Source organism: Hemicordylus capensis, chromosome 2 (assembly GCF_027244095.1).
Source record: "Hemicordylus capensis ecotype Gifberg chromosome 2, rHemCap1.1.pri, whole genome shotgun sequence".
Lineage (NCBI taxonomy): Eukaryota > Metazoa > Chordata > Lepidosauria > Squamata > Cordylidae > Hemicordylus > Hemicordylus capensis.
Genome location: NC_069658.1, coordinates 196,454,045 through 196,478,753, shown reverse-complemented (window position 1 = coordinate 196,478,753; position 24,709 = coordinate 196,454,045). Strand labels below are relative to the sequence as shown.

General features: G+C 44.9%; 1 protein-coding gene and 1 long non-coding RNA gene across 2 annotated transcripts in view; one reads left to right on the top strand and one right to left on the bottom strand.

Annotated features, from left to right (window-relative positions):
• Positions 1-17,164: 17,164 nt before the first annotated feature.
• LOC128343403 (uncharacterized) lies at positions 17,165-20,537 on the bottom strand. Its single transcript, XR_008315508.1, has 2 exons — positions 20,401-20,537; positions 17,165-19,548 (listed from the first exon to the last, which is right to left on the bottom strand). It is a non-coding gene; the product is annotated as an uncharacterized LOC128343403 (long non-coding RNA).
• R3HDM2 (R3H domain containing 2) overlaps positions 19,818-24,709 on the top strand; it is a 221,848-nt gene continuing 216,956 nt past the window's right edge. Inside the window, exon 1 of the mRNA XM_053292391.1 lies at positions 19,818-20,610. The gene's annotated coding sequence lies outside the window, so the exon portion shown is untranslated. The remainder of the gene's footprint in view (positions 20,611-24,709) is intronic.

Below are 24,709 nucleotides of genomic sequence, written 5' to 3'. Positions count from 1 at the left end.
CTTTCTGACTATATGCAGCTATTCCTTGGGAGCGCCTACATTTCTGCCCAGCTGACTGGTTATGTGCAGAATGATGATTGTTATAAATGACGCACAAATCCTTTTTTTAAAAAAATTAAAGGAGAGTGGATGTTTGATTTTACAATATCTATTTTTAAAAACAGCCACAAGAAATGCTCTTAAAATACAGCGGGGTGCTATTTTTGCAAATTAATCTGGAATTTATCCTACAATTGCAAAATAATCTGGAATATATAGCATTTTATGCTGGTCTCTGACCGTAATAAAGGTTGATTGATATAGTATTTAAACCTTGCTGAGAATCTTGTTATCTCACACTGCAATCTGGATTGGTATCCCTGTGATGGACTGTATGCAAGATATAACATACATACAAACCCCAGACAGTGTTGGATGACATATGCCCTAAAATAGATTATTAAATTTCCTGTGCAGCTTGATTGCTGCCTCCATGTGGCAGTAGTAATATCTGACACTTTCATTTCATACTGCAGTGGTAACATTTGAAATGGGAAGGCCTTAGATAAGGGGTTCCCACCATTCTTAGTAAGTGTACCCTTTCTGTTGCAAACCTTCAGTTCAGATACCCTACAGAGATTATAAATATATGTACACACAAATTAAAATGCTACAGTTATGAGATAGGCTACTCCAGTCATTGGCTTACATCCAAATTAAGTTATTCTTGAGTACTCCCATTGCAATTAATGGAACAAATTTACTTGTGTGGTTTCGATGGAAGTACTCGGTATTAATTTTCTGAAGCCTGCCAATCAGGCTGAGGGGAGGGGTACACTGAGCTTCAGCACATAGGCTAAACCAACCAATCAGGAGCAGAGGAGGGTTTTCACCCTTCTTCCAGCAGAAACATTGGCTTCAAGCCAGTGATCCTCAGATGCGGAACAAATAGCATGGCTGCAGTATGAGAAGGTGGGAGGGTTCCCGTGTTCTCTCTAATGTCTTTCCATCTCTGTGCGGAATGAGTTTTGTTCTGGGTGGCAGTATCAAGGCAGTCTGTGAGCACCTCCATTCAGAAAGGGGCCTTCCTGATTCAACCTGAGTGGGATCTGAAATTAATTGAGCAGACATCAAAAAACATGTGAGTGCACGCACTTGTGCCCACCTTAGAGGAATGCTGGAGGGCTCTCAGTAACCCCTGGGAGCTCTTCAAGTAACCCTAGAAGGTACCCCTAGAAGGTACCCCCTAGAAGGGGTACCCCTTCAAGCACCCCTAGAAGGAGAGGTCTTGTGGTAGCATGACTTGTCTCCTTAGCTAAGCAGGGTCTGCCCTGGTTGCATATGAATGGGAGACTAGCACTGTAAGATATTCCCCTTTGGGGGATGGAGCCACACTGGGAAGAGCATCTAGGTTCCAAGTTCTCTCCCTGGCATCTCCAAGATAGGGCTGAGAGAGATTCCTGCCTGCAACCTGGAGAAGTCGCTGCCAGTCTGTGTAGACAATACTGAGCTAGATAGACCAAAGGTCTGACTCAGTATATGGCAGCTTCCTATGTTCCTATGTGTTCCTATGTACTAGGACCCCTGCCTTCAATGATGCATTTGTTTCTCATGCCATTGTTGTTGGCCTTAGGGATGGTGCAGTGCTGATGTGGGATGTAACCACAGAATCCATCCATTGTGGGTCCCGGTTTCAAGTATTACTTGTATAGTATGGGACCTAACCATGGAGAAGCTGCAATCATTGCACATGGATAATGGAAGAATTAGGATCTGGGAAGGGGGGCTGGAAGTGATGGTAAAATTGGGCTCCAGCCTGGGTATGGCAATTGTTACATTGGGTACTGGAGGACTGGAGTGCGGAAACTAATAAGAGAGACCAGGTGAGGTAAGCACACAAGTGTGGTGTTTTTGGTTAACCCATTCCTTGATCTAGGCCAGCTTTTGAATGGGATGTTAGTTACTTGTATTCCAGTACTGAAGTAGAGGCAGAGCTAACAAACAGCCAGCAGCAAGAGCACGCAGAAGCAGTCTGTACTTGCCTCTCTGTACATAATATATATTTCATTAAATGATTAATATTCCTGATTCCACTCCACTGCCTTGTCCTTGCATACTAGAACTCTTTCTCTTGGATTCTACAACAAGGTAATGTTGTATTCGATCTAGTAATATTTTATGCTGTGTTGTTGAGAAGTTTGTCTCAGTGGGGATCAGGGGTGTAGCTATAATTGAGTAGATGGGTTCAAAGAACCTGGGGCCCCCAGCTCCTGAGGGCCCCTCAGCTCCACCCCTCCCTATTTTCTTCATTATCTCACTCACTCCGAGGGGCCACTGGGGAGAGGGGCAAATATGTCCCCCTCTCTCCTAGCTGTGCCCCTGGTAGGGATCTTGTACGGGGGTGGAGTCACGGAGGAAAAGGAAGAGGAGAAAATTTAGTTGTTGCTGAATAAACCTTTAGTTAATCTACATAAGATTTCCTTGTATGTATGAGGGAAGCAGCTATAAAACATTTGGCAATGAGATTTTTGAACCAGCTAAGCGTGTGAGCCTGCAAAGCTTTTAAATGCTCCTGCCACCTCATTGCATTGCATCACAGGGCCTACATTCCCGCACTGCTTTCTACTATCGCTGCTGCTGATTGTTTCTCCAGCTTCCTGACCTGCCCAACCCCTGAAAGTACTTTTTCCTTCGCAATCCTGGACTCTGTTCTTCACTGGATGCCCCCTGCAGCATGGCCTAGATCCCACTACCACCCTTTTTCTTGTCCACCACAGGGGAACCTGTTCTTCCCTAGAAATAATGGAGGTCCTATTTCTGCAATTACCTCCTTACTATACAGACCCTTGATTTTACTACAGCAAAGCAGAAGGCGATATTGCTTCACTGCCTGGGCCTTGAAGGCCAGAGAATACATAATCATTTGCCTTTTCCTGACCACTTGGAAGGGCATGCCAATTCTTATGAAGCTGCTCTTCAAGCCTTAGATGATCATTTCAACCCTACTTTGAATGTGATTGCTGAATGTTACCGGTTCTGTTCTAGATCCCAACTGCCTGATGACTCTGTCAATCAATATATCACAGCATGCGTACCTTCAGTGTAACCTTGCCAACTTTACTGATGAAATGATTAGGGATCAGATTGTTATGAAAATGACTTGCTTTAAACTGCATGAAAAACTGCTATTGGAGCAGAATCTTACCTTGGATAAAATTATAGAGATGGCTAGAAGGGTGGAAAATGCTCTTCACTGTTCCAATTTGCTCTCTTTGGTACCCCCAAACCTGTCTCCTGAAATCCAGGCTGTTGCGTCTACATCCTTCCAGTCCTAATCTTCTCATATGGCACTGCCCCAGAAAGTGGCAGCACAAGAAAGGAGGAGCTACCAATGCTTCTGATGTGGATTCTCTGCCCACAAAGCCAGTTTTGCTCACTGTCCTGCATGGAAGATCACTTGCAACAGGTGCAACAAAATGGGGCACTTTGCTAAGGTTTGCAAGTCTGCACTCCACTTCTGATTCACCATATGATAAAGCTGAGGCAGCTGAACCACTTCCTGACAGTGTTTTAAGTTTTAAGTGTGACAGAGTCAGAGCCAGCTTGTCCATACTGTCAAATAAAACCGATGGCCATGAAGTGCAGCTGATGGCTGATTCTGGTTCTCCATACACTGTCATTTCCCATCTACTTTACAAGAAACTCCTCACCACCTATTGTGATATGGAGGTTCCCTATTGCCATAAATGGATACTTCACTGCTGCCCTGGAATACAATGGATGTACTGCAGAAGGGAAAGTATATATATCACAAAAAGGGGTCTCAATATTGGGCTGGAAATATCAGAAAGATCTATTGATATTGTCAGACCCAAATAGCACGGAACCCATATTACAGATGATGGAGCATCCATATGCTGATATGCTTGCTGATTTCTCAGATGTTTTTGCTGATACTCCTGGCACTGCCATACATTTCAAACATGAAATTAAGATTAAGGCAAATGCAATACCTGTACAACACAAAGTGAGAAATGTACCCATTGCATTGCACCAACCACAGAGAGGAGCTCTTAAGACTACAGTGTGCTGACATCATAGGACCTGTTGATGCATCAGAATGGGTCTCTCCCATTGTTCTTGTGCGGAAATCACTTTGAGTGTGTGTAGATTTAAGAGATATGAACTCCAACATGGTAAAGGTTTGCCATCCATTACCCAATATCAGTGAAATGCTGATTGCTCTGATATAGGCTTCAGTGTTCACAATTCTGGAATTGTCTTCGGCCTATCATCAAATTCCGCTGCTCTATTTGAGAGTTCTCACAGATACACAGCCTTCATTACCCCAGAGGGTCTTTTTCAGTACAAAAGTCTGCCCTTTGGATTAGCCTCTGTTCAGTGTTTTAACAATTATGCCTTCAATTTTGGGACTATGGATAGAATCACTTAGTTTCAGGATGACATTTAAGTGTATGGCAAAACCATTGATGGTGAAAGCTATTTGGAATGCACCAGAGCCCACAACAAGGATGTACTTCGTTCATTTTTAGGACTCTGTGAGTGTTACTCTAAATTTGTTAGACAATTTGCTTCAAAAGGCAAATGGCATCTTCTTTAAAAAGAGAATGTAGCATTTAACTGGGATGCATCCTGCAAAGCTAGTTTTCAGACGATCAAATCGGCCATTGCTGAAAGCCCTGCTCTCACTTCTTTTGACACCAACAGGCACACTATTGCAACCACTGATGCTTCTGACTATGGTTTGGGTGATGTCTTGACCCAGCAAAAAGGGGACAGGGGAGTTACAGTTGCCTTTGCTTCCAGAGTGCTTACTGCATCAGATAAATTGTGTTCTGTCATTGAAAAAGAAGATCTAGCATGTTTCTGGGCAGTGAGGCACTTCAGGACTTACTTGTAGGGTAGAAAATTCACTTTATGGTCAGATCATAAACCCCTGTCTGCTGTATTTACTACCTGGGGATCAAGTCGAGCAACTCCAAGAATAGACAAATGGATCATCAGACTTATGGACTTTGATTTCCAGGAATATCTTCCAGATTTTTGGAACACAACTGCAGATTGTTTATCTCGACTTCCAGGCCAAGAGGAAATCCCAGAATACTAAGATGAAGGAATAGTAATTGTGCAAATAGCTTCATCAACTCAATAGCTTCATCAACTCATGGAGTGATCATGTCTTCTGAATGGAAAGTGGCCCTCAGTGCTGACCAAGTGCTTACTGAACTTAAACCTTACATAAGGAATGGATGGCCACACAAAAACAAGGTACCTGAACATCTTCACCCATACAGGCACGTAGCGAGTGAGCTTCCTCTTCTCAATGAGCTGGTGCTGAGGACTGATCGTTTGGTGGTACCAACCTCCATATAAGCAGAAGTGATCAAAATTGCCCATGGAGGTCATCTGGGCATGAGCTTGACTATAAGACAAATCAGATAACTGTTTTTGGTGGCCAGGTATGGACAAACACATTGAAAATGTAATCTAGTGCTGTATGAGAAGACTTTTACCACCCCCTTGACTCCAGTAGAGTATCTCAATGGTCCCTGGGAGAAACTTGCTCTGGATATAATGGGGCTTTTTGATAACCAACCCACAAAGCAAAGATTTGTTACGGTGATAGTGGCCAGAAGCAGAGACACTCTTTCCTCCGGACCTTGGGGATCTGACTTGGGGCCTCCAAGGTCTGGGGGGGGCCCTCCAAAGAACAAGCTGCTCCCACGCTGCCCTGCTGCTGTCCCCATGCCCACCCATGTGCCTTTAAAACAAACAAACAAAAACCAATAAAAACCAGGCCACCACTGTGCGGTGGTGGCACTAGCTGCAGGGAGGGTGACCTGGGTGAGGAGGGGAGAGTTCCCCTTTAAGGAGGATATGTTTAATTGCGGGGGAGGGTGGGATGAGGCGTGGTGGTGGTTGCAGGGAGGGTGGGGTGGCAAGGAGGGGACAGGGAGAGTTTCCCCGTTACCCTCCATCACGGTCTGGGTCCGGGAAGGGAGAGAGGCTTCCTCGTGGGAAGCAGATGGGTGAGAGACCATCACTTGGGAGGAGGGATTGGGGCTGGATGGAGCTCGCTACCTGCCTCCCTTCCCGGATGCAGACCATGATGGAGGGTAACAGGGAACTCTCCTTTTTCCCCTTCTTGCTGCCCCACCCTCCCTGCAACTGCCACCGGGCCCCATCCCCCCTCCCTTGGTAATTAAACATATCCTCCTTAAAGGGGAACTCTCCCCTCCCCACCTGGATCACCTTCACCCTTCCCACAGCTAGTGCTGTGGCAGTGCAGCTGCATTTAGGGGGGAAACTGTGCAAAAGGGAAGGACTTTCTTCTCACCCGCCCCCCATCACGATGGCAGTGGGCCTCCAAAGACCTTCAGGTCCGGGCTCCCAAATGACCTGGGTGTGCCACTGGCCAGAAATTTCATTTACTGGCAACATTACTACAAACAAGGTGATCCAGTACATGGCTGCAGTTTTGGTGAGGAAAGGTCTCACCAGTTTTGGTGAGGGAAGAACAGGTGACTGACAATGGGACATACCTTGATTGACTGATTAAGTGCCATCAAGTTGGTGTTGACTTTTAGCTTCCACATAGATAGATTCTCTCCAGGATGATCGGTCTTCAAGTTGGCCTTTAAGGTCTCTCAGTGGTGCATTCATTGCTGTCACAATCGAGTCATTCCACCTTGCTGCTGGTCATCGTCTTCTTCTCTTTCCTTCAACTTTCCCCAGCATTATGGACTTCTGAAAGGAGCTGGATCTTCGCATAATGTGTCCGAAGTATGATAGTTTGAGCCCGTTTATTTGTGCCTCGAGTGAAAATTCTGGATTGATTTGTTCTGTGGTCTATTTGTTTGTTTTCCTGGCTGTCCATGGTATCCTCAAAAGTCTTCTCCAGCACCAAAGTTCAAAAGCATCAATGCTTTTTCTATCTTGCTTCTTCAAAGTCCAGCTTTCACATCCATAGAGTGTCACGGGAAAAACCATTAGCTGAACGATTCTAATCTTTGTAGGTGTAGACACATCACGGCATCTAAATATCCTTTCCAAGGCCTTCATTGCAACCCTACCAAGTGCTAGTCTGTGGCGTATTTCTTGGCTATTGGATCCTTTACTGTTGTTGGTCGATCCTAAAAGGCAGAAGCTATCCACCACTTCAGTGTCTTCATTGACAATCCTGAGACTGGTTGCTGTACCCGTTGTCATTAGTTTAGTTTTCTTGACATTTAGTTTTCCCATTTTTTCACTGTGCTCCTTGACCTTCATTACTAGAGCTTGCAGATCATCTGCATTCTCAACTATCAGAGTGGTGTCATCAGCGTAGTGCAGGTTATTGATGTTTCTTCCTCCAACTTTAAAACCATGCTCATCTTCTTCCAATCCAGATTCTCTCAGTATATGTTCAGCATATAAATTGAATAAAGAGGGAGAAAGTATACAGCCTTGTCTTACTCCTTTGCCAATCTGGAACCAGTCTGTTTCACCATGTTCCGTCTGGACTGTGGCTTCCTGTCCTGTGTATAAGTTTCTCAGGAGAACAATGAGATGTTCTGGGATGCCCATTTCCTAAGGATATTCCACAACTTAACATGGTCAATGCAGTTGAAGGCTTTTCCCTAGTCAATAAAGCACATATTGACTTCTTGCTGGTATTCTTTGGCTTTCTCAATTATCCAGCGTGCATCAGCAATGATTTCTCTTGTTCCTCGGTCTTTTCTGAAACCAGCTTGAACATCTGGCATTTTCCTTTCCACATGGGGCTCTAATCTGCATTGAATAATCCTGAGCATTATTTTGCTAGCATGTGAAATGAAGGATATTGTGCTATGGTTTGCGCAATCTTTTAAGTCTCCTTTCTTTGGTATGGGTATGTAGACTGACCTCTTCCAATCTGTTGGCCACTGTGTCGTTTGCAAAATTTGCTGGCATAGTTTGGTTAGAGCCTTGACTATTTCTTCTTCTGTTGCCTGCCATCTTTCTGTAGCTATTCCATCAATTCCTGTAGCCAGCCATAATACTTGCTGGGTGACTCTGGGCCAGTCACTTCCCTCTCAGCCTAACCTACTTCACAGGGTTGTTGTGAGGCAAAACTTATGTAGTACACCACTCTGGGCTCCTTGGAGGAAGAGTGGGATATAAAATATAAATAATAATGACCGGAATGCTGATCTAACTTCATCTTCCCGTACTAGAGGTTCTTGCAAGTAGGGAATATCTTCTAGAGTATCTTGGATGTTGACTCCTTCCATCTCTGTTTGATCTTCTCAGAATCAGTTACTATCTGTCCTTTGGCATCCCTTAACATACTAATTCGAGGTTGGAACCTCCCTCTGAGTTCAGAGATCTTTTGGAAAACGTTCCTTGTTTTTCTGTGTCTGTTTCCATCCTCATGGTCTTTACAGCTGTCGTTGTAGTACTGCTCCTTGTCTCTTCTAACAGCTTTCTGAAATTCCCTATTAAGTTCCTTCCTGAGACCTTTATCTTTCTTGACTTTGGCTTCTCTCCTCTTCTTAGCAATTTCCACTGTCTGTTCTGACATCCGTTTTGCTCTCTTCTGTTTCTTGGTCTTTGGCAGTCTCTTTTCACATTCGTCCTTAACAACTTCTTCTTTCATTCCACAGTTCCTCTGGTTCCCTATCAATGAGGTTCCAAACTTCAATGTGGTTCCTGATGTTCTCCTTAAAAATGGTGGGTACATTCTCAAGATCATATTGTGGAAGCTGTATAGATTTGTTTTTCCACTTTAGCTTGACTTGGAAGTTGCACATGAGTGTGATCTGTTCCACAGTCGGCCGTTGGCCATGTCTTTGCTGTTATAACTGAGCTCTTCCACCTCCTTGCACCAATAATGTTATCAAAATGATTTCTATGTACTCCATCTGGTGATGTCCATGTGTATAGGCACCGCTTTGGTTGTTTGAAGAATGTGTTAGCAATGAAGAGATCGTTGGCTTGGCAGAAACTAATAAGTTGTTCTCCTGCTTTGTTTCTGTTTCCTAGGCCATATAGGCCGACTGTGTTTTCCTCCTTAACTTTTCCAACTTTGGCATTCCAGTCTCCATTCACCAGCATCACATCTTGCTTGCATGTTCTGGCAATTTCAGATTGGACTTGAGCATAAAACTCATCAACTTCCTTCCATTTCAAATGAGGACACAGCTTACCTCATTTGAAATGGAGCAATACTTGCACAACCATGGGATAAAACACAAGACTCTTTCCTTGAGCCATTGTTGAGGGAATGGCTTAGTAGAAAGAATGAAGAGATTAGTGAAAGGAAGTTTACAACTGGCTACTACGCATCAACAACCCTGGAAAGAATCAGTCCATGAAACTCTATTTGCTTATTGAACTAGTCCTCATTCCACTATAGGGAGATCACCTTTTGAACTGCTGAGAGGATGCAAAGCTACCACCAAACTTATCCAATGGAAACAATTGATAGGGCTTTCCGTACTACCTCACCATGAGGATGCAGAGGTTCGTGATTGGGTATAGGAGAGACAATGAAAATATAAATTGTATATTTTTGTAATCAGAAACAGGATGCAAAACAGTGAACATATCAGGTGGGGGACTTTGAGTATGGCTGCCTTATAAAGTGAGAAAGGGATGCTCCTGATATTCTGGACCAAAACAAATAACTGAAATCTGAGGAGATTCTGTCCTATTGGAAGATGGAAAGAAATGGAACAGTTCAACTCTTTCCAGCATGCATACTATGAAACAAGAGGAAAGGGAGACTAATCTCAGAGAGAAACTATAGAGTAATTTGATTTTGTGTCCAATTTTGAACTCACAGACGAGGCTGATGAAAGTGATGGACCAGAAGACCAAACAGCTCCTGTGCCTGAGAACCCAGGATTCAGTAGAAGTGTGCGTGACAGGAGACCACCTAAAAGACTTCAAGACTTTGTCACTAGATTTTAAATCAATTCAATTTTTGATTCTTTTAAAGGGGAAGGATGTGTTATATGGATAAGAGAAACAGCTATAAAACAGGTAACTACAGGGAGAAATAACAGAAATTGGCATGACTGCCACAAAGGTAGAGTTAATCTGTTACTATAGCATGGTTGGAAGTATTCACAGGTCAGCAGGAGAAAATCAGTAGGAGCAAGAGGTATGGAGCTTACCAAAAGATACGAAGAGTCTAAATCCTCATTAGAATCTCCATTTAGAGCTCTATTTCTGACTGGCTGCAACATGTGTTCTTCATGAAAGAGGAGCAAATCTTCCCCACTCGATGTTCCTCAAGTTGCCTAACAGACATCACAAGAAAAGTGAAGCAATATCTTTATGAATGGCAAATTATAGCTCCAGATTCCACACCACCTTACTCCCTACCTTCTCTTTTCCTTCTCATCTCTTCAAATTTTCTTTGTGTATAATATTTCAGTCAAAAGGATACTAATTTAAATAGTATTTTCCTTCCTAGAAATCTAGCCAACTATAGTCCTATACAGACATTCATATAGTCCTACCTACATTCAGCTGTCTGCAAATGTTTTTGTGTGAATGACTACCCGAGTTCATTTAAAAAGTGAGCCTGAGTATGTGCCCCCTGAAATGTAAGATACAGATAGAAATGTACTGCTGTACTTGTGTTCAAGATAACATGTGAATAACCATACCTGCATACAGATCTGTACCTATCTTAACTGTACATGGATTGTACGAGTATTGAACATAATGTGTAAATAGGGCTTTTAAAGCCCCATAAATGCTTTTTCTAAGAAACCATGGGACTGTGGATTATGGAGGTACTGAAGATTGTCTTAATGGCAGTTTCAGATCTTTAGGTTTGAGTTATAGGAATCATAATATGTGTTTTATAGCTGCTTCCCTTGTAAACACGAAGAAATCTTGTGTTTGTTTAACTAAGCTTTATTCAGAAACAAGTCAATTTTTCTCTTTCTCTTTTCCCTCCCCTTTCCTTTCTGATTTCAACCTCCACACTCCCTACAGGATCTCCGGAGTGAAAAACTTCTGATTAACTAAACATAAAAGACTGCTAGACAGAATACAACAGTAAGGGTTGATGAACATTATAAATGACAATCATTTATTAACTGTTAATATGAAAATCCCAAAATAGAGTATGAGAAAGGACTCTGTAAAATAGTCATCCATTTTCCTGGTAGCTGTTTTGGGGAATGAGCTCTTGGTGTTGGAGGTGAATACCAGACAAGAGCCAGTAGTTGTATTTGTAGAGACTTCAGTGAGGAGGAGGAGGAGGAGGAGGAGGAGGAGGAGGAGGAGGCGACAGCAGCAACTAATTGACTAAATTACTGTTTTTGTTATTTCATGTGAGCTGTCTTGAAGACCCATGTCAGGGTCACCACCCCAGGAGGGCAATTCATCTTGAAGAGGTTGGTGCTTATCGTAGCCCATGTGGATGTAGCAGAAACAAGATGATGGGCATTGTGCTCAAAATATCTTTATTGGCACCTTGTAACAGGTTTCCATCAACCCAACATGGATTGACCACCTAGCCTAGGCCTGGCTCATTGACTTCACAGCTAGATCCCAACCTTGGATTTCTCCAGAGAGCCTGGCCTGCCCCAGTCCTCACGCAGAGGTCTGCTGAGCCATATTTTGGGCATAGTCCCAGTGAGAGTTGACCTTTAGAAACCTAGCTATCCCTCACTGGACCTGTGTCATGCCCGCGCCTTCACAATTGGCCTCTGCATGACCCAGGCCACGCAGAGGCCAATTGCGTAAGTTCGGCGGCCTCCAAAATGGCTGCCGCGCCGAGGGGGAAGGCTCGAACAGGCCGAAGAGCTGGCCAAACAGCCAATGGTGGCAAAAAAGTAGGCCGGCAGGCGGAGGGGGGACCTCCATGCCCCCCCACTGCCTCCAACAACTCTGCAAACCCCCCAAACAGTTGGGGTGTGTGTTCAGGGGGCATGTTTGGTCCAGGGTCAGACCAAACAGGAGATGGGTCGGTTCGACCCTGAACCATCGAACTTTGAACCTGTTTGCACATCCCTACTATTGGCTATTGTGTCATATATTTCTGGCCATCATCTTCCGTTGAGTGAGCTCGTGACAACCCACTGTGTGGAATCAGCTGGTGTCAGGAACTCCCCAGTTCAGGACCTATACAGAAATCTGAGCCTGCCCTTGTTCAGTTCAGTCCCCTCCACCAAGCTGCAGGTGCGGTGCGGCCCTCCCAGGGCCATCTAAAGTCTTGTTGGATCCTAATGCCCGATTATGGCCACTGGATGGGAGCAGGCCAGTGTTCTACCATAGTGCAGGGCTCACAACCCATATGGGTGGAAAGGTGTGAAAGAAATGTTTAAAATAAATACTAGGTGATGTTAATAACTGAAGATGAATGACTGAAAATGGACTCATTCCCTGCCACTTTCCCATGGGTGGGTCTTTTGAGGAGGGTGGCAGAATCAAAGGCAACCTGTTCTTCTTTCTCACAAATCAATTTTCAGGAAAGGAAGGTCTGCGAGAAGCTGCCTCTCTCTTCCCTCTCCAGCCAGCCCCTATATATTTCTAAGGAAAGAGGACAGGTTGCCTTTGAGGCAGCCAACCTCCCGTGCTGCTCTTTGTGTGACCAGCAAATGTTCATAGAAGTGAACAGAACCGTACAGAGACAAGGGGAGGCAACCTAAAGAGAGCTTGCATTCTCTTCTGGTAGGAGCTGTGCAGGAACCTTCATCTGACATGCATCTCCCTGATTGCCACTATGTGATGCTCCTCTGACCAGTGTTCTCTCTAAGGTGTGCACAGGCTTATAAGATCTTTTTTGCCCGCTCAGTTCATTTTAGATCCTGCTCAGGCTGAATCAGGAAGGTCCCACTCTGAATGCATATGCACACACACTGCCTTGATACTGCCGCCCAGAACAAAACTCATCCCTCACACAGATGAACAAAGCTAGAGAGAACACTGACTCGGACCCATCTCTCCAACTTCATTTGGCCTGTATTTAATGTAGTTTATAAGCCTTCTGGGCCAAAAGTACATAATGTAAATGCTCTGTAAAGCTCTGAGCATATGATTGGCAGGCTCTATAGATGTTTAAATAGGAGAAGTGCCAGGACTCCTGAGGTGCAAGATAACAAGGAACTGGTCCTATTAACATTACATAACAGATAAAGTAGAGTGGCAAGGCTGAAGCATGACCTTGGCCCTGGAGAGCTGCAGTGTACACAAACATGGATCCCTTCTCTTAGCAATTCCTAGTGCAGCCAATCCAAGAAGATAGTCGCAAAATCTGTCTCCTGGATCTTGGTATGTTGCCACCTGTCTTGCTGCATAGCTGGTCATGTAGCTCTTGCTGATGGAAGCTTGGTTGCTGTTCTTGTTTGATGCGTATAACCCAATCATGCTGGGTTATAAGCATAAGCCCGTTGTCAGAGGCAAAGTTGTCATGTAGTGAAAACTCTGCCCCACAAATGCCTGCTTCAGAGACATTATGCATGGCAAAGAACAAACCCAAAACATTCTCTTCCTGGTACACATTATCTTTTATAAACAATCAAATCTTCCTGTTCCTTTTGACGTGATCGTTTGCAAACTTTTCAATTGCTCTAAAAATAGGCTTTGTCACACAATGATTAATTGGGTGGGACACAAGCCATGTTTTTTCTGTTCGTGTGCAAGTGAAAAATAAGGTAGGAGGTGGCAGCAGTGATCATCAGCTAGCTTCCCACTGGGTAGGAGGGCATTCCCTCCTACCTCATTCAGCAGTTGACAAGAGTCCTGCCCAGTTTCGGGAGCTGTGCGTGCTCCCATTTTCTGCTCGTGTGGGAATTAAAAACAAGGTAGGAGGCACCAGCAGTGATAGTTAATCATAGTGTCTGAATGAGCCTAATGTCTCTAAAGTCATTACCATATGACAATCTTTGGAACAAGGTTTCTGACAAGGTTTCACCCTAACAGCCTTCAACAGAGCAACATTCCCTTACCTGACATTCCTTGTTTTCTTGCTCAGACTACCTAAAACAGCTGCATCAAGCTGGTATATAAGATTTTAAAAGTTTATTATAAGATGCCCGTTCCATCTTCAACCTGCTGGAAGTAAACTATCAAATTAAGGGATATCTTAAGTAACAATGTAAGATTTCAGCGTCTCTACATACAAAACTACTACCACTCCAACTTCATTTTTCTCTGTTACAAACAGACACAAGGCAGTTTACAACAGCTGAAAAAGTAGCTGGCTGACCCCAGAGCAGCATTCTGAGGCGGCAGCAGGAGCTGTATCCTTGCAACCAGAGGCTGCTGCTCTTAATGCAGCCAGAATCTTTCTGCACACTGAAAGCTCAGGTGTGGGGAGAGAGGAGCGATTTTCTCTGATCTCTCCAGCCTCCAGAATTGCTTGGTGCCTTCTAGAAATATGTCCCTGGGCACTAGAATAAGTGACATTGGTGGCAGTCCAGGTTTTGGGTTTTTTTGCAGCCCTCTGCCACTTACCTGTTGCAGCCCCTGCCCACTCGCCACTGGCCTCCAGCAGCCTACCATCAACTGCCCCCACCCACCCAGAGCTATCCTCTATGGCCCCTACTCACTGCTGCCGTTGCCCCTGGTTGCCTCCCATTCAACTGCTGTGAAATGGTATAATGACATCAACACCCTAGTGCAAGCCCACCCAAGGTGCTAGGGTGGTGATGTCATTATACTGCACCATGATGGTGTAATGGGAGGCCAATGAGTGGGGTGAGTGGGGGCTGCAGAGGCCAGTGGCAGGTGGGTGGGGGGGCCACTGGTGGCGATGGCAATGGTGAGCCACTCATGGTGGGTGAGCGTGGTGGCTCCCCCCTAGCCCCACCGTGACCTATGTGCGGAGCACCCAGTCACTCAACTGTAGATTCACTCTGCTCCTGAAGGTTGCGAGGCCCTCAAGGAGCACTCCTGGAGGCCAGGGAGATTAGCGAAATCACTCCCTTCCTTTCCGCCTGTGCATTCTGCTGCTCGGGAAGCCTCTGGCTGCAAAGAGACAGCCTTTCTCCAAACCTTGGTATGTTGCTCTGGATGTCAGCCAGTAAAACACAATATGAAATACTGTATATAATATACTTTAAAAATATAATAAACTAAAAGCAATATAAAGCAGCCACCTAAACACACACACACACACACACACACACACACACACACCCCCATATAAATAAATAAATAAATAAATACCTACCTACCTACAGTACCTTTTGGTAAAGATTGAATATTCATGTTCAGGACAGGAGAGCTGGTCTTGTGGTAGCAAGCATGACTTGTCCCCTTAGCTAAGCAGGGTCCGCCCTGGTTGCATATGAATGGGAGATGATACATAACCACTGCAAGATATTCCCCTCGGGATGGAGCTGCTCTGGGAAGAGCAAAAAGTTCCAAGTTCCCTCTCTGGGTTCTCCAAGATAGGGCTGAGAGAGATTCCTGCCTGCAACCTTGGAGAAGCTGCTGCCAGTCTGTGAAGACAATACTGAGCTAGATAGACCAAAGGTCTGACTCAGTATATGGCAGCTTCCTATCTTCCTATGTGTGTAAATTAAAATTTCTTCTTGCATATGAAAGAAGAAACCTTGGTGAGGTCTACAAGACTGTACAATGAAGAGTAAAGATAAGACTGTACTGAAAACTGTAGAATTAAGATGTTTTAATTGTTGTCCATTTTCCCTATGGAAATCACTTTGAGAGCTTTTTTTTTAAAAGGCAGCTTGTAAATAAATACCTGTTGGAGATGAAGAAGTATATGGAAAGAGTGTGTGGGGCAGACATAGAAGAAGGGTTGGCCCTAGTTTTTGGCACTCAAGGTAAAATATGACTTTGGGGCCCCCTGTCCCCCAAAGTTCAGTTAAATTTATATTCTGTAATGTATAGGTTCCTTTAGGACTCCGGCTGCCCACCTACCAAGTGGCTGCTTGTCTGTGGGTAGAGCAGGTTAAGCTCGCTCTCCCCGCAGACCCAGAAGCAGCTCTTCTCATGGATCGTGAGAAGAGCTTCACGGGCTGCTTGGCTAAATTCTCTTCTACCCAGTTTGTGTCATTCTCTCATTCCTCACTGCTCTCCCTGCCCCATCTGCTACACAGAGGGCAACTATTCACAGCAAGAGTAGCAACCCCCCCCCCCAATTGGTGACCTAGGCAATCACCTAGACCTGCCTGGTAGGCAGGTCTGCCCTACAGAGAGGTGATGTGAGGTGAATGAGCGCCTGGGTGTTACCCACTGTGGTTTCTATGCATCTTGTGTATCCTCCAACATTTCACTAATGGAAACAGAGAAACACTGCAATATCCATGTTAGCACAGCAAGGATTGCTGCATGAGGGCCACCCTCCGTTTTACATTGATGAAACCTCTGCCCCATCTGCTGTTTGCTGTATTCATTTGTTCTTCAGTAGACTGCCACACATTGCTCTAAAAACAAACAGAATTGTTGTTCATTTGATTAAAGATAGTTCCACTCTGTTCTGGTCAGACCTCACTTGGAATACAGTGCAGAGGACGACGACAAGATAATGAAGGGTTGGAAACCAAGTTCTTTGAGGAATGGTTTAAGTTGGGTATATTTAGGTGGGAGAAGAGAATGTTCATCAGAGATATGATAGCCGTCTTCAAATATCTGGAGGGCTGTCACATAGGAAGAAGAGCAGACTTGTTTTCTGTTGCTCCTGAGGGCAGGACTAGTAGGTTGAAATTACTAGGAAGCAGATTCTGGCTAGACATTAGGAGGAATTTCCTGAGAGCTGTTTTTGATGGTGGAACAGTCTGCTTTGCACAATGAAGAGTTCTTCATTAAAGGTTGCACAACTCTAAGAAGGAAATTCAGGAAAGTCTCCTGCTCGCCACTGTAACGGATTAAAGCCTTTGTCTCAGAGCAACTCATGTGAAGGGGGAAAATGCTGAATCATCCTTGACAAGATACCTGGCTGGGCTTCTCATAAAACTAATCTATACTTCTGGTAGAATTAAAATGCTGCCGCCACCACCCCTCTTACTGACAGAGCTTGAACCTCCCTGGGCTTGGGATGGAATCCCAGGAGAAATTCTATTTGCTATTGGATAAGTACAAAAACCTTCCATGTGTAGGCCTATTCATGATGAGGAAATTGATAGCTGCTGAGTGCTTGAGGATGCTTTTGCACCAGATAAATCCCTTCCACCCTCCCTTTTTCTTGAATTAAAAACCAACTCAGAGGCTTGTGAAAACAAAAAACAGTTTTATTCAATTACTACAGATTGCTTCATCTGAGGTGTTTAGGTTTTAAATACACTCAAAAATACTTAGTAGGTTACAAAAATAGGTTCCTAGACTTCAGTTTCAGTTTGCATTTAGGCACGTTTAAAAGTTTGCAGTCTTTTGCAATGCCTTAGGTGGGTTGGGTGTAGGCTAGTGTATCTTATTTTAATTACATTGCAGGTAAACAATAATAGAGCAGTATCAGGAATATGTAAAGCACACACACAAATAAATATAAGTTTCTAACACAAAATCTGACTAACAAACTGTTCCCTATGCTGAATCCCCTTTTTCTTTAAAACTCACACAAGACCTGATGAGAATCAAGCTTCCTGCAATCTTGTCTCTCAAGGGTCTGAAGTTATTCAGAGATTAGAAGTGTGAGCACTGCAAGACATTCCCCTCAGGGGATGGAGCTGCTCTGGGAAGAGCAGAAGGTTTCAAGTTCCCTCCCTGGCTTCTCCAAGATAGACTTGAGAGAGATCTCTGCCTACAACCTTGGAGAAGCTGCTGCCAGTCTGTGAAGACAATACTGAGCTAGATAGACCAGTGGGCTGACACAGTATATGGCAGCTTCCTATTTTTCTATGCCATGAGAAAAACCTCCATGCTGGCTTCGACCCTGAGTGAGCAAAAACTGCATGACCCTCATTAAGCCTTTCCGCATGCGTTTCTTCAGCACAGATTGCCCTTCTTGTTCCCAGAATTCCCAGCAACCGCTCTCTAGGTCCCACCCAACTGGTGTACTGATTGGCTGTCCTGGAGTTCACCAGCTGGTCAGTCAAGACAAGGGTTCACTCCCTGTTAACTCTTTAGAGGGAGGGGGAGGCTGATCACTACAGCCACACACCTGGTGCTCACTAGATTAATTAGATGCCCCTTCTGGAGTTGTCTTTAATGGTCAGATCACCATTACATTTACATGGGTTGCTTCCATACGAGGGCCTTTTTGTTCTACTGAGGAATTTCTTTAGTCATCTGGAAGAATAAATAAAAATTACTTCTATATGGAGTGAAGCCCTATTCACACTTTATGATCAACATACAAATATACACAGCTGCAGCAGTAAACTTATCGGTACCATGCACTTGAGGGGTCTGTACCCAGGTTCACTTTTAAAATGTACATTCACAGAAAAACATGTAGGAGTGTACAGACATCTGTACACTCATACATCATAGCCCTATTCAAACGTGTTGAATAAAGGAGCTGTTCATAGTTATAGTGCCAGAAGTGGGTTGGAAGAACAAAAAAAAATACTTGTGGTCAATTGGAGTGGAGATATCTATATATCTCCATATGCATCAAGCAAAAGGAATTATCAGCAAGAATACTGTATGTTTGGAATAATTTGAGAGAAAAGATAAATCTACAAAAATATGTTTTATTTCTGTTATGTCTGATACATTTCTAAGCAATATTCTTCTCAGGTGTGAGCATACTGTAATGATTTAAAAAGATAACAAACAAAAACAAACAGTCCAAGTTCCAAATGCAGTTAGAGGCAGCTTCCAAAGAAAATAGATGAGGAAGAGCGAAGCTTCCAGGATACTGACTTTCCTGCCAGTTGAGGAGGTATATTTATCTAGTGGTCATCCAAGGGTCAAGCTGCACGTGGCGTTCAGGCATACTTGTTTGTCCCTGGAGTCCCCACCCCCCAATGGGGCAACCAGTGCTCAAGAACCAGAGGACACATTTTCTTAAAAGCTGCCCCCCCGCCGCAGAAAATCAAGATTACAGAGTTTATGTACTAAAAATGCAAAAGAGGCATTTAAAAAAATATATATATATGACCCAGTACACCTCTCACCAGGGGCACAGCTATAACTGAGAGAATGAATTATAGGGTGAATTCAAAGAACCTGGGGCCCCCAGCTCCTGAGGGCCCTCCAGGTCCACCTCTCCCTATTTTCTTCATTATGTCCCTCACTCTGGGAGGCTGCCAGAGAGAGGGATGGACACGGCCCCCTCTCCCCTGGCTACACCCCTGCCTCTCACCGAAGGGAGGCCGGCCATTCAAACGCACCCGCTCGCCTGCCTTGCAGGGTATCATCATTCGCCTTACTCGCAAGTCAGTCGGCCGCCCCACCCCGCGTTCAAGGGCGGCTGACTGGCATCAGGCGTTGCACTCAAGGTCTGAAGCATCCCAGGGAGGATGTGCAACGTGTATAGTCAAGGAGAGGAAAGCAAGTGCTTGGCGGGGTGCAGCCTTTCCTCAGAGAACATTGCGGAGCTACTCCTGTGGATGCAGGAGGTCGTCGTCGTCGTCATCCTCCTCTTACAGCTATTTCGGAAACCGATCCAAAGAACTCGGCAGCTCCCGATCCATTTGGCAGGACATTTCCCTCCTTCCAAGAAGAATGTGAAAATAAAAGGTAATCCCGACTTCTAAAAACCGTTCCCTACCCGCCCGGAGAGAGCACTTTCTTCCCCTCCTCTGCTGCACCCACAGTGCGGCTTCCGCCGCTGCCTCCTCCGCCTCCGTTTAGCCTCTCGAAGGGCGGAGATGCGTCTCGGGGTTGCTAGAAGCAACAAGAGCGTGGGCGGGGCGGCGGCGTGACGCGCGCGGATTGACGGCACCGCGCCGCGCGCACGGGGGGAGTGACGCAACACGCGCGCACAGGCAGGAGGAGGGGCCGGCAGCTCCTTTCCCCTTTTTTTCTGTTTCTTTTTTTTCTTTCCCCCCTTCTTCCTCCTCCTCCTCCCTCCTTTTTTTTGTCCCCCCCCTTCCCCTCTTCCCCTTTCTTTAATCCCTCTTCTTTCCCCAGGCCGGCGGCCCTGCCTGCCCCTTACAAGCCCCCACCCCCAATCATCCCTCTAGGCCCCAGCCAGCCCCCTTAGTCTTGCTTCCCTCCCTGGAGGCCAGTGCCACCCCACTTCCTTGGCCAGCAGCGTCCAGCCGGAGACCCCAGGGCTCCCCCGCCTCCCATAGGGGGCCCTCTCGAGGCATCTCAAGCCTCCTCCCCGCCTAGATCCTCAGGTCCTGCCACCGCTAGGATCCCTCCTCTACCCCCCAGGCAAGGGCCCTCCCCAAGCACGACTCTCTCCCTGTTTTCTTCCACCCTCCTCCACTCTTGCATTTCCCCTCTAATTCCCCACACTTGTTGCTCCCCAGAGCTGTCGCTTCTTCCTCCTCCTCGTTTTCTGCTCCCCCCTCCCTCGCCTCCAGCCTTCCCCGATTTTCTCTTTGCCGCCTCTACCTGCGCTCTATCGCCCACGTCAGAGGAAGAGGGGGCACAGCAGGTCCCTTGCTCAGCACCACTTCTCCTCCCGGAGGAGGAGGAGGAGGAGGAAGGCTGCAGGAGGAGGAGCAGCAGCAGCACCACCACCACCACCACCACACGCCAGCGAGGGAGGAGGGGGGGACAGGTTCCACTCCTCTCCCCCCTCCTCTCCCCCCTCCCGCCAAGGTAAGAGAGGTTTCGACTAATTGGGACAGGATTGGGAATTCCTATCGCCTCCCTTTTTGCTACTGGAGGTAGAGCTTATTTAGGGGTTTGCAAATAGGCTTGGGGTGAAATGGGGACGTGCTACTGTGTCGATGTTTTCAGGGCACGGTCGTGTTAATGTACTATGCTCGGAGGAGACATTATTCTCTAGATACCCGAGAGCCTTTTGCAGGTTTTTTTTGTTCTGCTTGTGCAACAGGTCTAAAACCAAGAATGAACAGTTTGAATGGGGGAAAGGGCAGAAATGCCCTCTTTCCTACTTAACCAGGCACTGGTAGTTGGTAATTTTGCAGAGGTTCTGCTGTTGGCTTGTATAGGGTGAGGGCATGAAGGACCTCTTTTATCTCAAGATCTCGTAACTCTGTGCAAGTCTAGTATGTAGAGTCTAGTTCTATGTGTTACTGGTATACAGCAGTGGAAGTGAAAAGTATCTGCTGTTTTGTCAGATAATTAGTAGTGGAATGTCCTGAAGTTGCTAACTATGGTCCAGTGAGGATGTGGATGATATATTCCTGTCTAGTTGGATCGACATGGGTAAGAAGAGAGATGTTCTTAGTGGCTGCCTCTTAATGGAACTTCTCGCTATGGACTTCCCAAAATGCATATCTGAGCATCTTCTGGAAGCAGACCTTCCTGTTTGGGCTGGGTTCAGGGATAAGCTGGAAAAGAGTGGAGAAATTTTATTGAATTGGATTAGTCTTAATCTGTTTTATTGATTGCTGTTTTTTTGTTTGCTGCTTGTCTTAAGCCTGTGAGATGGGATGGACTACCAGTCCAAATAAGTAAATAAAGAAGTTTCAATATTTGCAGGTAAAGAAGTCAAAAGCAAACCTCAATGCCATTATTAATAGACTTGCCTTGTTCAATTTATTATAGCACACCTCATATTTCAAGAACTTGCTGAAGCCAGCTGACTGGTGAATCTGGCAGTGATATGTGCAAAATGTTTGACTTCTTCTGGAAAGTGTAATATGGTATTTCATACGTGTACAGATATTTCGATTGTTGAGATAACATCATGGAAAAAATGGCCAAAGTCTGTCCAGGATTCTTTCCCCACCACATTCTTAACTATGAGCATAAGTTATGTCAGCTTGTATGCAACCCATTGTTCTGACTTTGTCAAAGACAGCGCTGAAACTATCTGAGAGGGATATAGGAAGCATCCTAGAAAGAGAGCATGTGGCTGAGATTTCCCATAGAAAATACCAAATGGTATGTATTAGTGGACTCATATCACTAACACAACTTTAACAGTTCCATGTTGGAATGGGATGCTCTCTGCGTGTCTGTCTGTTTTAAATCCAGCTAAGCTCTTTGGTGTGTTCATGCAGCATGCTCTCCTGGTTGAGTCCCCTCTGGCCACTTCCAGCCTCAGAGGCAAGATGTCTCTAAATACCAGTTGCAGGGGGGAGCAACAGCAGGAGAGAGGGCATACCCTTACCTCTTGCTGTGGGCTTCTCAGAGGCATCTGGTGGGCCACTGTGTGAAACAGGATGCTGGACTAGATAGGACTCTTGGGCCTGATCTTAGGGCTGTTCTTATATTCTTAAGTTGCATCCTGTGGAATCCTTTGTGCATCCTTTTATCCACTGCTTTTCGCTTTTCAGGTTTATGCTTTTATTCCTGTGTTGTGTCATAAAAGCCTTTGGTGGTGTAGTGTTTTATAAATCTCTTCTGTGTCATCTTTTACTCATCATCTTTTTCTGTGCTTGTGAAGTCACTCCAAGGGCTGCCTTCTCTTGCTTTAAGGAAGAGAGCCTGTGGCCTAGAGCCATTACAACATGCGCATACAGCTGCAGCCTGTCCTATTTATCATTTGCTGGGATTCCAGCAGCAGTATTCTTGGGAGCACATTGCCAGCAAAGAGTTGCTTAGAGCTAATTGTGCTAGAAAGCAAAAGATGTGCCTGCTTGCTTTTGCTCCAGAGCTCTACTTTGCTACTAATTGTAGCAATTTTAGTAGTTTTGAAACAGTTTTTAAAATATAATATTTATATTTAAAAAATATATTAGTTTTTAAAATATATTATTTAACCTAGTAACTAGGGCAGCTGTGTGTGTGTGTGTAATGTTTGATGCTTCCCAACTTTGCCAAGCCTTTTTAGCATGTAGGGATGCTCTGATTTTCCCAAAGCACCGTTGTAATCTGATTACTGTGTATTGAACCATTGGACCTGAAGGGCATTTTAGTGCTTGGAACAATTGGTCAGGCTTTCATGCTTACAAGCTTGACAGCTTATTATCAAGTTTGCAGTTTTATCCCATATTGGGACAAGTTCTGTCTTTCCTTGCTACATTATTATGCCTTACTGTGCATTGGCTTACGGAACAGCTGGGGTCCACAATTCAAATGCTCTGGTGGTCCAGAACCAACCATGACTTGGTGTGTGGGGGTCAAGGTCAATTATTACATTAAAAATTGATTATTACAAATATTAATGAAAGTGAAAGGCAGAAGGTTGGAGTGGTGGTGGGGAGTGAGTGGAAACAGGGATGATGTCAGTGAGCTGTGACCCAGGGGTGGGGGGTATTTGATCTCAAGTAGCCAACTGCATTGAGCTGCTGCTACTTATCAGGACAGGCCAAGAGTTCTTCACAGGCAGCATATTTGTTTGTTTGTTTGTTTCTATACCGCCCTTCCAGAAATGAGAGCAGTTTACACAGAGAAATAATAAATAAATAAGATGGATCCCTGTCTCCAAAGGGCTCACATTCTAAAAACAAACATAAGATAGACACCAGCAACAGTCACTGGAGGTACTGTGCTGGGGGTGGAGAGGGCCAGTTACTCTCCCCCGGCTGAATAAAGAGAATCACCATGTTAAAAAGGTGCCCCTTTGCCAAATTAGCAGGGGTTATATTCCTGCCTGGGGGCCAGCAAAAAAGTCCCCGTGTGCCGGATCCAGCCCCTGGGCCTTATGTTATTCTGGTCTGATTTAGAAGTAAGCATCCTAGTATGCTTTCTGTTTGTGTGCATATTCATCCTTGTACTTGTGCTCTTTGTTTGATATGTTCCATATTATTATTATTATTATTATTATTAATAATAATAATCGATTTCTATACCGCCCTTCCAAAAATGGCTCAGGGTGGTTTACAAAGAGAAATAACAAACAAATAAATAAGATGGCTCCCTGTCCCCAAAGGGCTCACATTCTAAAAAGAAACATAAGACACACACCAGCAACAGTCACTGGAAGTGCTGTGCTGGGGGTGGATAGGGCCAGTTACTCTCCCCCTGCTAAATAAAGAGAATCACCACGGTAAAAGGTGCCTCTTTGCCCAGTTAGCAGGGGTATTTTCATATCATGTCCCACCAAAGGTTTTGTTCTGATTTGTCTTCTAGTTAGGGGATCTCTCGTCTTATTTTTTTCTAACTCCTTTTCTGCAAACAGAAGATATTGGAAACAATTAATCACATGTTGCAGGTATGAGGGGCAGCCTATGGTATTTTGGAAAAGAGAGGGGTTTGCATAGAGTTCTGAGTAATGCTGCAGTGTTTGTGGAGGACCATTTCTTCTTGAGGAAGGGGCAAACGTGGTGGCTCAGGGAGGGAGCTTTTATGAATCAGCAAATACCATCTTTGGCGTACTCAGTGGACTGTTGGTAACCTCCTTGCTGGAATGAAAGGTAAATTGGAGGTGTGTACTTTTGGTTTAATGTTGGTATTAATCAACATGCCAATGTTAATGCTGCTAACTGAGCAAAGAGGCACTTTTTGGGACTCTTGTATTCAACCCCATCCCTCCAGTGTCTCTTGTTGGTGTCTATCTTGCATTTCTTTTTCGACTCGCCCTTTGAAGATGGAATAATTTCTTTCTTATTAATCTTTTTCTTTGAGAACCTTTTGTTCAAAAGCAGTATATAAATGATGATAGTAGTGCTATGGTACTTAGCAGGGAGAGAGCAGTTGCCCCTATCCAGCCGCAGCAGAGCATTCCTCCAGTAGTTGTTGCTGGTGTTTACCTTAAGTTTCTTTTTAGATTGTGAGTCCCTCTGCGACAGGGAACCATCTTATTTCTTTTTCTGTACAAACTGCTTTGGAAATTTTTGTTCAT